Source organism: Pristis pectinata, chromosome 9 (assembly GCF_009764475.1).
Source record: "Pristis pectinata isolate sPriPec2 chromosome 9, sPriPec2.1.pri, whole genome shotgun sequence".
Classification (NCBI taxonomy): domain Eukaryota; kingdom Metazoa; phylum Chordata; class Chondrichthyes; order Rhinopristiformes; family Pristidae; genus Pristis; species Pristis pectinata.
This window is the reverse complement of record NC_067413.1, coordinates 55,370,215-55,388,147: the sequence shown is the minus strand read 5'-3', so window position 1 is coordinate 55,388,147 and position 17,933 is coordinate 55,370,215. Positions and strand designations below refer to the sequence as shown.

The 17,933-nt window shown below is 41.4% G+C and overlaps 1 pseudogene; it reads left to right on the top strand.

The window, feature by feature from the left end:
• LOC127574521 (golgin subfamily A member 4-like) overlaps positions 1-17,933 on the top strand; it is a 247,048-nt pseudogene that overhangs the window by 140,230 nt on the left and 88,885 nt on the right.

Here is a 17,933-nt window from a genome sequence, read left to right as displayed (position 1 = left end):
CACGCCTTCTGTACCCTTGTACTGCTATATACTGGAAATCTTTCTTCATCCCCCTCCGTCCAGGTGCAGGGTCTCAACCTGAAATGTCGACTGGCACGTTGTGCCTTCACAGATGCTGCTTGACTCACTGAGTTTTTCCAGTGTTCTGGTGTTTTGTTGCAGATTCTAACATCGTCACATGAATTAATGGCAGGACCCTTAACATGCTGATGGATCTTGGGGTCCAAGTCCATAACACCCGGAAAGTGGCTGCACAGGTTGATAGGGTGGTAAAGGTGGCATATGGCATACTTCCCTTTATTAGTCAAGGTATCTGGAGTATTGCTTTCAGTTCTGGTTGCCCCATTAGAGGAAGAATGTGGAGGCTTTAGAGGGGGTGCAGAAGAGGTTTACCAGGAGACTGCCTGGATTAGAGGGCATGTGCTATCAGGAGAGGTTGGACAAACTTCAGTTGTTTTCTCTGGAATGGCGAAGGCTGAGGGGAGACCTGATAGAAGTTTACAAGATTCATAAGAGGCATAGATAGAATAGACAGCTGGTATCTCTTTCCCAGGGTCAAAATGCCTAATACTAGAGGGCATGCATAATACTAGAGGTGAGAGAGGGTAAGTTCAAAGGAGATGTGCAGGACAAGTTTTTTTACACAGAGAGTGGTGGATGCCTGGAATGCATTGCCAGAGGTGGTATTGGACACAGGAAGGAGAAGGAGAAACTCCACCCAGGCAGCACCAAAGGTCAGAATCAAACCCCAAGTTTGGGAGCTGTGCATCAGCAGCACTAACTGTTGTACCAGCTTGCCATCCATTCAAAGTCAAGCAGAAGACAGAATCAATACAACCACACTGCATTAGTCCACCACATTCCTCCTTATGTGAAGAGTTGGAATGAGATTGGGCCATTTTAATGTTGGTTTCAGGGTGCTGAGCTAGCTTCCTATTTGAGTGGTGGTATTGGAGGCAAATATGATAAGAGGCGTTTAAGAGACTCTTAGAGAGGCAGATGGATTTGCAGAGAATGGAGGGATATGGACCTCATGTAGACAGAAGGGATTAGTTTAGTTAGGTGTTTAAATAGTTCACCACAACATCATGGGCTGAAGTGCCTGTGTCTCTGCTGTACTGTTCTATGTTGCTCAAGGGATTTGCTTGATCCTAGCTGTTTATACCTGACATGTGCCCATCTATTTCCTGATGAAAGCCTCAATTTCCTTTGTTAACCAGGGTTCCCTTATCCTGCCACCTTTGCCCTTCACCCTAACAGGAACATGCTGGCCCTGAACACTCTCTATCTCACGTTTAAAATCTTCCCACTTGCCAGACATCCCTTTACCTGCAAACAGCCTCTCCCAGTCAACCTTTGCCATTTCCTGTCTCATACCATCAAAATTTGCTTTGTCCCAATTTAGGACTTTAACTTGTGGACCAGTCCAATCCTTTTCCATAACTATTTTAAAACTAATGGAATTATGGTCATTGATCCCAAACTGCTCCCCCACTGACACTTCAATCACTTGTCCCGCCTCATTTGCAATAAATGTTGCACCCTCTTTTGTCAGGCCATCTACACATTGCTTGAGAAAACTTTCCTGGACACACTTAATAAACTCTGCCCATCCAAGCTCTTAGCACTATGGCAGCCCCAGTCAATGTTAGGGAAGTTAAGATCACCTATTACAACCCTATTATTCTTACAGCTATCTGCAATCTCCCTGCATATCTGCTCCACTAATTCCCACTGACTCTTGAGGGCCTATAGTACAATCCCATCAAAATGATCACTCTCTTCTTATTTCAGAGTTCCACCCATATAGACTTACTGGATGCTCGCCCAAGAATATCCTACTCATATGATCTCCCTAATCAGAAACACAACTGCCTCACATCTGTTACCTCCTATGTCTATCATGCCTTTAGGAGTGAGCTGCACATCCCTCAACCATGTTTTTGTAAGGGTTATAACATCCCAGTCCTATGTACCTAGCCAATGCTGTGAGTTCATCTGCCTTGCCAGGCTTCTTGCATTAAAAGAAATGCAATTTAGCCTATCAGATCTTCCTCACTCCTTGTCTTGCTCCTGCCTGTCCTGTCTACTTAACTTGCTCACTTAAACTTTTAGATTTGCTTCAACTTTCTTATCTGCCACATTACTGCTTTGGGTCCCACACCCTGCCAGTTTAGTTTAAGCCCTCCCAAGTAGCACTGGCAAATCTCCCTGCCAGGATATTAGTCCCTCTCCAGTTCAGGTGCAGCCTGTCCCTCTTATACAGGTCACCTCTGCCCCAGAAGAGGTTTCAACTGTCCAAGAACCTGAATCCCTCCCTCTTGCACCAACTCCTCAGACACACTTTTCATCTGCCCTATCCTCCTATTCCTACCCTCACTTGTACATGGCACTGGGAGTAATACAGAGATTACAACTTCTTGAGGCCCTACATTTGTAACCTTCTGTCTAAATCCTTCTATTCACTCTGCGGGATCTCATCCCTTTTTCTATTGCTGTCATTGGAACCAATGTATACAACAACCTCTGGCTGCTCACCCTCCTTTTTGAGACATCCTTGCCCCGGTATCTGGGAGGCAACACACTACCTTGGAGTCTCGGTCATGACCGTAGAATCTGCTGTCTGCCCCCCAATTATTGAGTCTGCAATCACTATAGTTCTCCTTGTCTCCACCCTCCAGTGCTGTGCATCAGAGCCAGTCATTAAACCACAGACATGGCTGCTGCTGCTGCTCTCTGAAAGGACATCCCTCCCAACATTATTTAAAATGTGACACTTGTTATTGAGGAGAATGGCAACAGGAGAATCCTGGAATCTCTGCCTAGCCCCAACTTTTCTGTTGGTCACCCAACCACCTGCTACCTACACCTAATGTGTGACCACCTCACTATGCTTTCAGCATCATGGATGCTCCTGAGTGAGTCCAACTACAGCTCCAGCTGCTCAATGTGATCAGCCAGGAGCTGTAGCTGGACAGAGTTCCCAGAGATATAGTCACTAGGGACACTGGAAGTTTCCCTGATCTCCCGCATCCTGCAGGAGGAGCAAATGACTCCTTTAAATGCCAGCTCAAAACCACTGAGATTTTAAGATCTTAGCTCATCTTACCTTGATACTGTTCAGCCTCCTTGCCAAAGTCTCTCAAGCCAATGACTGACCATCTACCAACTACTATTGTAAAGAATTCCCAAGCTTTCCCACTCTTTAAGTGAAGACATTTCTCAATATGTTCCCAAATAACCAACTCCTTATCCTGATTCTTTGTCTTAGCTTTGGACTTATCAACTGCAATAAACATCCTCTCGCCAATCAAGCCTGTCAATCAAACTCGAAAATCCTATGTTTGAATGAAATCACCTCTCATTCTTCTAAACTATGTTCTGCCTCTTTCTGTAGGTTAACTAATTCCTTGCAGGAATCAATCTAGTGAATCTAAATTAGACTGTTTCTGAGGAAGCGTATCATCATGTACCAAGATAAAATTGCACACTGGTGCACTTTCAAAGTCTTGTATAATTGCAGTAGGACTTTGAGACTTTGTATCAAAAGCTGACAATCTTGTGCCATCCTAATTGGTTACTCTTTTAAACTCTGTTTCATGCACAGGACGCTTACCTGTCTCTGAATAAACACTGACATGTTACAGTTTCTCACCACATAAAAAAATTCTTTCTCTACTTGTGTACCAAAATGAATAAACTAACTTTTCCCACCTTCTACTTCATTTGCGTAGCCTGCTTAACCTAACCACAGCTCGCTTTTTTTCACCAAGTGTTGTTTCATCAGCTGTCTTGGTTATTTACCACTTTCTCCATTCATTAATGTACATTGTAGCAAATTGAGGGCTGAACACAGATGGTTGTGGTACTCCACATGTAACAGCCTCTCAACCTAAAAATTATCCATTTTATTCCTGTTTTCTGCATTCCAACTAATGCCAAATGCATGCTGAAATATTACTCCCAAGTGTTCCCCTTGGTACCTATGCCTACTTCTTGTAAATCCTGATATACTGGTTCTCCCTTGCCTGTCTTGTTCACAACATAAATAGATCTTCGAAATATCTCCCTTCTATAAAATCATGTTGACTCCACCTAATATTGTGATTTTCTGACAGTCCTCAAATTGCTTTGAAAATTGTCCTCCCTTAATTCCTAAGATAATTGGAGGCTGAAGAAAGCTATTCTATCTGTACTTAATTGACTTGACAAGAGGAGGTTCCCTCTGATTTAATTCCTCTTGTCTGACTTCACAAGTGATCCAAAATAGTTGACTGAATCTTCATCCTGTTTTAGGCCTGAATTTCCTTTTATCTCAAAAAGTAGATTCATGGCAAAACTGTTCCTGACTCAGTCTCCTGCATGTAGGCTGCATAGGAGTTAAAAACAAACCTGTTATGATTGTTTCTTACGAAAACATTAGTAGAAGATTTGGATTTATAACAAAGCCTTTTGATTACTTTTTTTAAATTTTCAGCAATTGTTTATTCCAGAATTCAAAAACTTAATTTAAATTCTCATTTTATTAACACCAACATCTGGATTACCCATCCAGTATCTAAATGGTCACTTAAATATATTTCCATCACTGTAGAGTGCTGTTTTTTTTTGGACACACCCTATGAAAGATAGCCAATGTCTCAAAACCCCTATTACTAAAATAAAAAGAGAAAATGCTGGATATGCACAGCAGATCAAGCAGCATCTGTGGAAGGAGAAATGGCCAAGTTGTAGACCTCCATCATAACTGGGAAAGTGAGAAAACAAGTTAACTTTAAGTACTGGAGAGGGTAGGGGAGGAAGGGATAAAACAAAAGGAATATCTCTGATTGTTGCAGAGGTGATCCCATTATTGCAGAACTGTCTGATTGATAGATTAATGTGGGCATTTACAGAGAGGGAGACATGTTGAAGCTGTGAAATGCAAGTCAGAGACGTTGCAGAAACCAAAAGGAGAATGCTGGAAATTTTCACCAAATCAGGAAATTTTGTGGGGAGAGAATGTTACAAATATTTAACTTTGCAGCAGAACAGGCTAGCTCTGAAATGAACAGGAAAGGCAAGTTATCTTAATTTGTTGAACTTGATATTGAGTCTGGATGGCTGCAACATCTCTAGAAAGAAGATGGTGTGCTTTTTTACAAGCATACACTGGGTGGGCCTCATTAGAACAATGAATAGGCAGGCTATAGGCAGATAGTGGAATGGAAAACTAAAGTGACACTCAACTAGAAGCTCAGAATTGATCTTTAAGACTGAATGGAGGTACTTCACAAAGCAGTCACCTGATTTGCAGTTGACCTCTCCAATGTATTGGAGACCACGTGGCAGAGCAGATCACTATGTCATCAGAAAGGACCTTTTCAGTCCCTGGATGATGGGAGTGATGACATAAAAGAGCAAGTGGTATATGGCCTATGTTTGCATAGGGAAGTGCTGTGAGAAGGGAAAGGGAGATGGAAGGGCTGAAAGGGAAGGGATGGGGAAGGCATAGATGGTAGTGTAATCTAATTGAAAATTATGGAAAGTGCAAAGAATGATCTGTTGAATATGGAAGGTGAACACATGTTCGGTGAGGACCAGGGAATCTCTAGCCTTGCAGGGAGTAGAGGGAATCAGAAGAGAGAAGTACCAGGTAGACGAGATATGCTTGAGAGCTCTGTCAGCCATAGTAGAAGTTATCTCATGGTTAAGAAAAAAAGGAAGGGATCTTAAAGGCACATGTATGGATAGTGTTGTCATCAAGATAGATACAACAGCCACGGTGGAACTGGGAGACTGGAATGGCATCCTGACAGGAGGCCAGGTGTGAGGCATTATAGTTGAAATAGCTGTGGAACTCTTGGGTGGGTTTGCACTGTATGTTGATATTCTGGTGCTTTAGATGGATGTGGATTTTCTTGTGTTATTCAAAAAAAAAGTTCAAGTTCTTTCACCATTTTTCCAGTGTTTTACAGTGAATATGAGCTCAGCAGATTAACTGAGCATTCATCTCACTGACATTTTGGGGAAGTATAACTTTAGTTAATGCAATAGTAGACTGAAAACCTAAAGTAATTGATAGCACATTTCATTTATATCTATTACTTTATCAAATTAAATATTGCCTGCCATTTTTTAAAACTTAAATGTAATTTATTCAGAAGCATAGCAAATGTGTGGCTGTGTTGTGGGAAAGCAATATCACAGTGCAAACCCTCAAGAAAGTGTTGACAAAATGACTTATAAATGCACTTATTGGGCATTTAGTAGATGCAATCCATCTTGAGCAAGCAGTGACATTGCTTTGGAATGGAAATATTTGGAGCATGAAGTTCAAAATTCGGGTTCAATTAGTCACATGGCTTTTAATTATTCCCTTCCTAAACTCCAAAACATTTTTTGGTTTCAGACAGTTTTTATTAGCAATATAGCAATATATAGCAATGCAACATGATAAATTACTTTATTAGCGCATCGTGTTCACTGCTCTCATTGCCCTATTTTGCTTTACCAACCGTACACTGCAAGGCCTAACCTGGCCAAGTGCACTTTGAGCAATTTCAGCTTTCAATAATGGATGATAACTGGTGCATACTCGAATTGTAATGGTTGCTGCCCCAGCCTGATGCTTTAATGTTAACCTATTCGGAGGCAAGAGAAACTTGGGGCTAGGTAAAGCTCAGCTGAATTTTAATGAGCTTTTAATTTTCAAGCTTTAGAATTTGGGTTTTGTCAAAAAAGCTACATGAAATTCAGCCATTTGATTTGAATCGTTTTCTTTGTTTCACCAGCATTTGAAGAGCTTGAAAAAGCACTGGTCGCAGCTCAGAAATCAGAAGATAAATATAAAAGGCTGAAGGAAGAAATGGAAAATCGTATAACAGCTGTAGAGGAAGCAGGTGAAGAAGAACGGAAGAACTTGCAACAGGAACTCAGACGAGTTAAGCAGGAAGCTGTTAATATAATGAAGGTAAGAAAATTGATAGATAAAATTTTGTTTGGATAAACAGAAGAACATAAGAAAACAGAGGCAAGATTTAGCCACTCAGTCCCTTAGGCCAGTCCCACCATCCAATATGATCATGGCTGATCTGCCCCAGGCCTTGTCCTCTACTGTGTCTGTTCACCAGAGTCCTTAATTCCTTGATCTTTCAAAAAATGTATCTACTTCCTCTTCAAATCTCGCAATGATATGGCCCCTACAATCCTCTGGGGTAGAGAATTTGCTGCCCTTTGCATGGTTATTCTTGCAACTCACAGTTTTAAGTCACACCCACCCCATCCCCCAATATGTAACTAACTCCCCTCATTTGAGATTCTCCCACCAGTGGAAACATCTCGACATCTGTGTGGTAGGGTGGGTGAGTAAGTTTGCAGAGGACACTAAGATTGGTGGTGTTATGGATTGCAGAGAATGATAAATTACCAAATGATATAGATCAGTTGTAGATATATGCAGAGAAGTGGCAGATGGAGTTTAATCCGGGCAAGTGTGACGTACTGCGCTTTGGGAGAATCAACATGAAGAGTACACAGTTCATGGCAGGATCCTTAACAGCTTTGGTGAACAGGGGGATCTTGGGGTCCAGGTACATGGCTCCCTAAAAGTGGTCGCACAGGTTGATAGGGTAGTAAAGAAGGCATATGGAATTCTTGGCTTCATTAGTCGAGGCATTGTGTTCAAGAGCCAGGAAGTTGCGTTACAGTTTTACAAATCTCTGGTTAGGCCACATTTAGAGTTTTGTGTTCATTTCTGGTCACCTTATTATTGAAAGGATGTGGAGGCTTTGGAGAGGGGGCAGAGTGGGTTTACCAGGATGCTGCCTGGATTAGAGGACATGTGCTATGAGGAAAGGTTGGACAAGATGGGGCTGTTTTCTCTAGAGCAGTGGAGACTAAGGGGAGATTTGATGGAAGTTTATAAAATGATGCAAGGCATAGATAGACTAGGCAGCCTATATCTTCTTCTTAGGATTGAAATGTCTAGTACAAGAGGGCATGTATTTAAGGTGAGGGGGGGAAAGTACAAAGGAGATGTGTGAGGCAAGAGTGGTGGGGGCCTGGAATGCACTGCCAGAGGTGGTGGTAGAGGCAAAAAACATAGGAGCATTTAAGAGACTTTTAGATAGACACATGAATATGCAGATAATGGAGGGATATGGTCAATGTGCAGGGAAGAAGGATTAGATTATGTAGGAGTCATTGGTTTAATTAGTTCGGCGCAACATCATGGGCCAAAGGGCCTGTCCTGTACTGTACTGTGTCATTTTCTATGTTCCATCTGCTCTGTCATGCCCTCTGTGATCACCTCTCATTACTCTAAACTCCAAAGAACATAGATTTAATTTCTGTAGCAACTCAAAATAGAACAATGCTCTAATCCCAGGAATTAGCATCATGACTCTGTGTTGGACTGTCTCCAATTCCAGTGTATCGTAGAACAATGAACATAGTATAGTACAGTACAGCACAGGATCAGGCCCTTCGTCCCACGATAACTCTGCTGACCATGATGCCAAATTAAACTAATCCCATCTGCTTGCACACAATCCATATCCCTCCATTCCCTGCAAGTTCATGTGTCTAAATGGTTCTTAAACATCACTATCGTTTCTGCTTCCACCATCCCCCAACAGCACATTCCAGGCATCTACCACTCTGTGTGTGTGGAAAATGAACCTGCCCCACGTATCTCTTTTAAACTTCCCCCTCTCACCTTAAAGCTATGCCCTCTAGTGTTTGACATTTCCAACCTGTCTTTATAGCTCATACCCTCTAATATAGGCAGCATCCTGGTAAACCTCTTCTGCACCCTTTCCACAATCTCCACATCCTTCCTATAATGGGGCGACCAGAACTGCACACAATACTCCAAGTGTGGTCTGACTAAAGTTTTATATAGGTGCAGCATGACTTCCTTACTCTTATACTCAAAACCCTTACCAATGAAGGCAAGCATTCCATAGGCCTTCTTTACCACCTTATTCATTTGCGTAGCCACTTTCAGTGAACTATGGACTTAGACCCCAAGATCCCTTTGTACCTCAATGCTATTAGGGGCCTACCATTAACTGTATACTTTCTCCTTTCATTTGACCTCCTAAAATGCAATACCTCACACTTGCCCAGATTAAACTCCATCTGCCACTTCTCTGCCCATATCTGTAACTGCTCGATATCCCGTTGTATTCTTTGACAGTCCTTTACACTGTCCACAACTCCACCAATCTTGGTGTCATCTGCAGACTTGTACATTTACATCTACATTTACATCTGCACCCGTCTACATTTTCATACATAACATTGATATATATCACAAACAACAGAGGTCCCAGCACCGAACCTTGCAGAACACCACTGATCACGGACCTCCAGCCAGAATAACAGCCTTCCACCCCTACTCTGTCTTCTATGGGCAAGCCAGTTCAGAATCCAAACCTGCAATTCACCCTGGATCCCATGCACCTTTGTCTTCTGAATCAACCTACTATTAGGGACTTTATCAAATGCCTTACTGAAGTCCATGTAGATAACATCCACTGCCTTACCCTCATCAAGCACCTTTGTCACCTCCTCAAAAAACTCAGTCAAGTTTGTAAGACATGACCTGCCCCACACAAAGCCATGCTGATTGTCCCTAAGCAGGCCATGCCTTTCCAAATGTGCATAAATCCTATCCTTCAGTATCCTCTCCAATAGCTTCCCTACCACTGATGTGAGGCTACTGGCCTAACATTACTGGGATTATCCCTATTTCCCTTCTTGAAAAGAGTCGCAACATTTGCTACTCTCCAGTCCTCTGTGACCTCACCTGTTGCTAGTGAGGACACAAGGATCCTTGTCAAAGCCCCAGCAATCTCCTCACTTCTTTCAATATTCTGTGAGTTGACAGTGAGGGGTATAAAGAAGGGTAAGATCAAATAATTGTAAACCCAACTAAAACCGATTGATATTTTTGTCATGATAACTGCAAAACTTGAACTTTGACATGAGTCAGCAAAAAATACCAACGTTAAAATGGTTTCAGTTTAAAAAAAAAATTTAGGTAAGGGAGCATGTATGAAAATTATCAGAATCAATACAACCACAATTCGAGGAGCAATGAATAACAATAAACATAGTAAGTACTGAATATGTAACCCACCGTGCACTGCAAAATGTTTAATGCAGATATGATACCAGAAAGTTATCACGCATGTGTTCAATATATTACTCATTTTTCTCTATGGATTAAAGATAATTTTAAAGTGAAACAAATTTGGTGTGAGGATAAATTAATTCATTATGTGTCTGTTGGGAGTCATGTCTTCTGGACTCACTGCAAGATCAATTCTGGTTTCTGTATTTTTGGATGATTGGGACAAGGACTTGGGAAGCACAAGAATAGAATCTACAGGGTAGCAAACATCAAGTTGGATTTTTCAAAATGCTCAGAGGTGAAGAGGGATCAGTGGAACAGGTACCGCTCCATGTGGAAAACCATGAACTAATCTATTTTGTACAATAGATAAGAATGGTACTGTAAATTCAGTGGACAAACTGATGTAGAAGATCTGTGATTCAAATGTATAACTACTTGGACAAAATGAGTGCAGTGAAAAGGGAGTTAAAAGTTTGGGTTCCACAATAGGATAACAAGAACAAAAATGTTTGAGAGGCAATTAGAGCTCTGTATAGTTTTCAATACTTCATAGAAAGGATATTGAACATGCAGAAAGTATATAATGTAGATTCACCAGAATTCACTGCTAACAAAAGCTAAGGGAAGAGGACTATTTGTATTAAGCAGAAAAATCTGAATAGATTTCAAGATACTGATCTAGTTATTTTGAGTAGTCAAGTTCCTTCTGGTTTGTGCATATTCTGAGGAGTCTGATGGTGTAAATTTGCTGCTTGTTATAGAAATCCTCTGAAGATCATATTGGAGAGTTGGAAAAAAGTCATATGGAAGCATTGGCCTGTAAAGAGAGGGAGTTTGAGCAGCAACTTCTGGCTTCCAGGCAGGAGTTTCAGGAACAGCTGAAAACAGCTCTGGTATGTACCAAGTAACATAAGCTTTTTAATGCATGCTAAATAGACCCATCATTTCCTTTGACATTAAAGAACACTTTGCAAAATGAAACAACAAACTCTGGACTCTGTGTCTCATTAATACTTAAAATGAGGTTTGAGTCAATGCATTTATAAAATTCTGACAGATACTGGGTTGATCCTGGTACACTGTTTCCTAATTTTTTCAAAGGTATCCATTCTCAATGTTATGTTGTCAACACTTTTGATTGTACTTCTTATTTTTTTAACAAAACGAATGTTATCATGAAAAAGATCCAGGCAGTTATGCTTGAAAATTTGCCTGATTAAAATTGTTGTATATGAGCTTGTTTGCTGGGGTTTAACAATAACTTATTAACTGGGGTAATTAGGAAACAAGTTTACATGACTTGCATACCATGTAGCTCCTTGTCCTGTGTGTAAAGCTACAGTATAAGATTTAATTTCGTAAGAAATAATAAAACAAGGTTTTATCCTTATCAAAATAGGTATTTAAAAATCAAAAATACCTATTTTTCAATCTATTCTGTTGTAGAAATGCATCTGTGTAGTAGAGGGCTGATAGTGCCTTTGGATCAATCAATCTTCTGCAGACTTAACTGATCCTGTTAGTATATGGTAGTTTCAGTTAAACCAGGTCACAGAAACATTCATATTACAAAGGCAACTTCTTAAAAAGTGTTAATTTGCTTTATGTTAAAGTGTGTGCACAGCTTTAAATTTAAAAAAGTACATATGTCACAGAAAAAGGCTATTTGACCCACCATGCCCATGGCAGGCAAAAATGGACTTTAGGTTTGTCCTGCCTCCAGCTTCTGAACCATTACCCTTCAGGTACTCATCCAAGTATTCTTTAAGTGTCATTTCTGTTCTTTGAGTGGAATTTTTTTTTCCACACCCCTTCAGTTATTCTACCAGTTAACTTAAATTTGTGAGCTTTTGTTACTAATTTCTGTTAAGGGGAATAGGTTTATTTAGTGTAGGCCTTGTAGATTTATCCACCCTCAAATCTCTCTCATTGTCCTCCATTCCAAAGAAAATGACCTTAGCTTAGGCAGTCTCTCTTTCAACTATAATTCTTCAGTCTTGACAACGCCCTTGTAGATGATTTCTGCACCCTCTTTAGTGCCATCACATCCTTCATGTTGTCCAGTGACCAGAGCTATACAGGGTTTTTTCGCTGTCGCCTAATTCATGATTAATGCAATTTTAGCATGACCTTCTGCCTCTTGCGTTCCACACCTCAGCTAATAAAGGCAAATATTCAGTGTAGCATACAAGATGCTGGAGTAACTAAGCAGGTCAGGCAGCATCTGTGGTGGGAAATGGTCTTGACCTGATATACCAACTATCCATTTCCCTCCAAAGATGTTGTCTGACCTGCTGAGTTTCTCCAGTATCCTGTTTGTTGCTTCAGATTCCAGTATTTGCAGTCTCCTGTGACTCCAAATATCTGGTGTGCCCTACTAACCATTTTATCTGCCTGTTCACGTATCTTCCCCTTCAGGTATTTGTCCACATGAACTTGATCCCTCTCTTCCTTTACACTTCACGGTATAATTTATTGTTTATTTCCTTGCCTTGTTTGCCCTCTGCAAATGCATTACCTTGCACTTCTCAGCTTTGAATTCCATTTGTACCTTCCAAACCAGTCTGTTGATATGAAAATTCACATACTGCTCATGTTTAAGTAATTTCAGTCATTGATAATTTCAGCTTTTAAATGCTGTTGATCTTTGGAATGAGGGTCATCACTTGTTTAATGTGTCCAAAATTATTTTGACAGGATAAATGTCATGCTGAGTATAGAGAACAACAGCAAGAGAAAGAACAGCAAACCTTGTTGGCATTGGAAGAACAGGAATTGCAAAGAGACGCTATTCAGGCACAAGCAAACAAAGCAAATCCAGGAACTGCAAGGAGAATTGGAAACCTGCAAAACAGTAAGATAAGTTTGTGTGGCTTTAACTTTGCCATTGTAATTAAACTGCCGCATAATTATGCATTTCAAATTTACATGGAGGATACTATGAATCATTGCAATATTGAGGTGTTATTCCAATTATAAGTATCATGACCGTGATGCTTGATATTTTGCACCATTAGTAAGCCTTACAGGTTTACTTTCTACAGTTATGCAATGATGTGCTACATCACAAAGCTGGACAATATGCTGTTATATTTCAATTTCCAGTGAGAGTAAAACATCAGAGAATAGGAACATGAGATAGCAATAAAGGTATCTACTTGGCTTGCATCAGCGCTGATTTTAAGGATGTGTAATTCCCAATCATTGCACTGAACAGCTCTGCAATAATTTCAGTGTTTTTGTTGGTAGCATAGTTTACAGATTGTAACCATTCATTGTGAAGAACTTCTAAATATATATTCCAAAATTATCTTACTGTGTTTAGATCCTGGTATCTTTCCCATTGTTTAAGGTAATTTCTTGGAATTTATCTGCACTGTGCAGTTGGAATCTTTGGTACTTACAAGGTTTACCTTTTAGACACATCATTTTTAGTACCAGTGAACTCCATTCTTCTCTCATTGTTTCACAGCATGGTCCACAGCTGGATAGTACAGTACAGGCTAATCAGAGAATAAACTTTGTTTTGACTCCCTTCTTTTAGTTTTCTGCTGCTGTGGTTCTAACTTCAAAAGCCTATCAGCATTGGGTCTGCATGAGTGCCAAGTGGCCTACTCCTATTTCTAATTCCTGTGTTTGAAACAACCTGGGGAGTAGTATATGGAACAGAGGGAACTAGGTGTGCAAGTGCATTAGTTCGCTGAAAGCGGTTGTCACAGGTGGTGAAGAAGGCATTTGGCACCTTGGCCTTCATCAGATCAGGGCATTGAGTATAGGAGATTGGGAAAGTTTATGTTGCAGTTATAAAAGACCTCACTTGGAGTATTGTGTACAGTTTTTGTCACCCTGTCATAGGAAAGATATTATTAAACTAGCAAGTTTACAGAAAAGATTCACCAGAATGTTGCCTGGACTTGGGGGCCTGAGTTACAAGAAGAGGTTGTATAGACTCGGACTTGATTCCTTGGAACATAGGAGATTGAGGGATGACGTGATAGAGGTATCATGAGGGGCATAGACAGGGAGGAGGTGCTAAAAACAAGAGGGCATAGGTTTAAGATCAGAGGCAAGGGATTTAAAAGGGACATAGGGGCAGCTTCTTCACACAAAGAGAGGTGTGTGTTTGGAATGAGCTGCCAAAAATAGTGGTTGAGGCAGGTACATTAGTGACATTTAAAAAGCCATCTAGATAAGTACATGGATAGGAGAGGATTAGAAGACCATGGGCCAAACGTGGGTAGATGGGACTAACCCACTGGCCAACGCAAGTCAGCATGGCTGAGTTGGGCTGAAGGGCCTGTTCCCATGCTGTATGACTCTATATAAGTTATGTTTAACTTACCGTTAATTTAGGTTTATGTTAACATAGAACAGTACAGCACAGGGTAGGCCCTTCAGCCCATGCTGTTGTGCTGAACTAAATAAATCAATGACTCATAATTTATCTAGTCTGTCTTCCCTGTACATTAGCCATGTCTCTCCCTTCTCTGAATATTCACATGCCTACTTTAGAGTCTCTTAAACACTCCTATCCTATCTGCCTCTACTGCCATCTCTGGCAATGCATTTCAGGCCCCACCACTCTCTGTGTAAAAAGAAAACTTGCCTCACGTCTTTCTTTGTGCTTTCTCCCTTTCACCTTAAATACATGCCCTCCAGTACTAGACATTTCAATCCTGGGAAAAAAGATACTTGCTGTCTACTCCATCTATGCCTTGTGTAATTTTATAAACTTCCATCAAATCTCCCTCAGCCTCCACCGCTCCAGAGAAAACAGTCCCAGCTCCAGCCTCTCTCCTATAATGGGGTAACCAGAATTGAATGTAATACTCTAAATATGGCCAAACCAGAGTTTTGTAAAGCTGTAACATAACTTCCTGACTCTTGACCTCAATGCCTCGTCTAATGAAGGCAAGCATTCCATATGCCTTTTTTACCACCCAATGCAGCTGCTTTTAGAGAGCCATGTACCTGGACCCCAAGATCCCTCTGTTCATTAGTGCTGTTAAGGATGCTGCCATGAACTGTGTACTCTCCCTTTATGTTGGATCTCCCAAAGTTCAGCACCTCACACGTGCTCGGATTAAACTCTTTCTGCCACATTTCCACCCATATTTATAACTGATGTATCCTTTCTATCCTGATGTACCCGCTGTATCCTTTGGCAATCTTCAATGCACTCCACAATGCCAACAATCTTTGTGTCACCTGCAAACATATTTGTGTGTGTATATCATAGATCTCCATCCAGAATAAGACCCATCCACCACTATCCTCTGTCTTCTATGGGCAAGCCAATTTTGGATCCAACCAGCCAAGTCACTGTGGATCCCATGCATCCTAATTTTCTGGATGAGCCTACCATTGTGGGACCTTATCAAATGCCTTACTAAAATCTCCTGCTCTACCATCATCAATCACCTTCGTCACTTCCTCTCAAATCCCAATCAGATTAGTCAGACATGACCTGCCCCGCACAAAGCAATGCTGACTATGCCTAGTTAGCTCATGCTTCTCCAAATGCCCATAAATCCTATCCCTAAGGATCCTTTCCATTAGTTTCCTTACCACTGACATGAGACTCACCGGTCTATAATTTCCAGGATTATCCTTATTTCTCTTCTTCAACAAAGGAACAATATTAGCTACCTGCCAGTCCTCTGGCACCACACCTGTGGCTAACAAAGATACAAAGATCTTGGTTAAGGCCTCAGTAATCTCACCTCTCGCCTTCCTTAGTAACCCATTAGGTCCTGTGGACTTATCCACATTAATGTTTTTCAAGAGACCTAACACTACCTTCTTCCTGATTTCAAAATGGCCTAGCATCTTAGCAATGCTCCCCTCAGATCTCACTGTCCTCTACATCTTTCTCCTCAGTAAATACCAACTCGGTAAATACCAAGTACTCATTTAGGATCTCACCCACATCCTCCACCTTAAAGCACAAGTTCCCTCCTTTAACCTTGAGTGATCCTATATTCTCCCTAGTTATTCTCTTGCTCTTGATGTATGTGTAAAATGCCTTGGAATTCTCTTTAATCCTCCTCACCAATGACTTTATGACCCCTTCTAGCTCCCAAGTGCTTTCTTGAGTTTGCTTCTGGCTCCTTCATAATCCTCAAAGGCTCTGTTTGATTCCAGCTTCCTGGAATATGCTTCCTTCCTCCTTGACTAAATTTACTACCTCTCTCATCATCCAAGGTTCCAGTACCTTACCATCTTTGTTCTTCCCTCTTATTGAAACAAACCAGTCCTGAATTCTGCGCAGCAGGTCTTTAAACAACCTCCACTTGTCATGTGTAGATTTTCCTGAAAACAACCCTTCCCAATTAACTCTGGAGACAGAAGAGACTGGAAATGCTGGAATCTGGAGCAACAAACAATGTGCTAGAGAAACTCAGCAGGTCATGCAACATTTGTGGGAGGAAAGAAATTGTCGACGTTTTGGGTTGACACCCTGCACCTTTCCTCCCACAGATGCTACATGACCTGCTGAGTTCCTCCAGCACATTGTTAATTGCTCTCAATTAACTCTCCCTAGTTCCTGTCTGATGCCCTCATAATTTGCCCTCCCCAATTTAATACTTCACTGCAAGGTCCACTCTTATCCTTATTCACAGCTATCTTAAAGCTTAGGAGTTGTGATCACTGTTTCCCAAGTGTTCACTCCGCTCAAAGGTCAGTCACCTGGCCAGGCTCATTCCCTAGTAGAAGATCCAGTCTAGCCTCCCCTCTAGTTGGACTATTCACATAATGCTTCAAGAAACCCTCTTCGACACACCTAACAAATTCTGCCCCATTTAACTTTTTTTCATTAAGGAGTTCCCAGTCTCTGTTGGAGAGGTTGAAGTCACCCACAGCAATAACCCTTTTGGGTTTGCTCCTTTCCATAATCTGCCTACATATCTGCTCCTTAGTGTTCCAATGGCTATTTGGTAGTCTATAGTAAAAACCCATCCGAGTGACAGCACCTTTCTTATTTTGAGTTCTACCCATGTAGACTCAGTTGATAATCCTTCCATTTCTTCTGCTCTGAGTGCAGCTGTGATATTGTTCCTGATTATTAATGCAACTTCTCCCCCATTTTACCTCCCTCTCTGTCTCTTCTTGAACACCCTGGAACATTAAGCAGCCAGTCCTGTCCTTCTCTCAACCAGGTCTCTATAATTGCCACAACAACATAACTTGTGTTTGTCCTCATCTTGTAATCTATGGTGTAACTGCTCAAAGCTAATTTTCATTACATTTGTAAGGAAGCAATAGATGTAGAGACAAGTGTAGCACCACCTATGGTTGCAGGGGAAAGTTCCAGAGGACAGGAAGGGATGAGTGGACCAGGGAGTCATGGAGTGAGTGGTCCCTGCAGAAAATGGGGGGGGAGGTGGGGGGCAAACAGGGAAAGACATCCCATCGTGGCTGCTGAAAGTGGCAAAGGGGTGCTGAATGTGGAGCCAAGTGGAGTGAAAAGTGAGGACCAGGGGAGCTCTATCTCAACTTGAAATGTCCACAATTCCTCTCTCTCCACAGATGTTGCTCAACTGCTGATTTGTTTTTTTTGCTCCAGCAATTTTTTTTTGCTCCAGGTTCCCACATCTGTAGTCTCTTGTGTCTCTGAGCCCTTTCTCTGTTCTGTCTGTGTGTGGAAATGGAGGAAATGCATATGAAGGCTCCATCAACTGCAGTGGGGGAAGCCACGTTTCCTGAAGGAGTGCATTGCAGAAGTCCTTGAGTGGAAAGCTTCGGTCTTCAGAACAGATGTAATGATGGAGAAACTGAGAGAAAGGGATGGCATCTTTGCAGGAGAAAG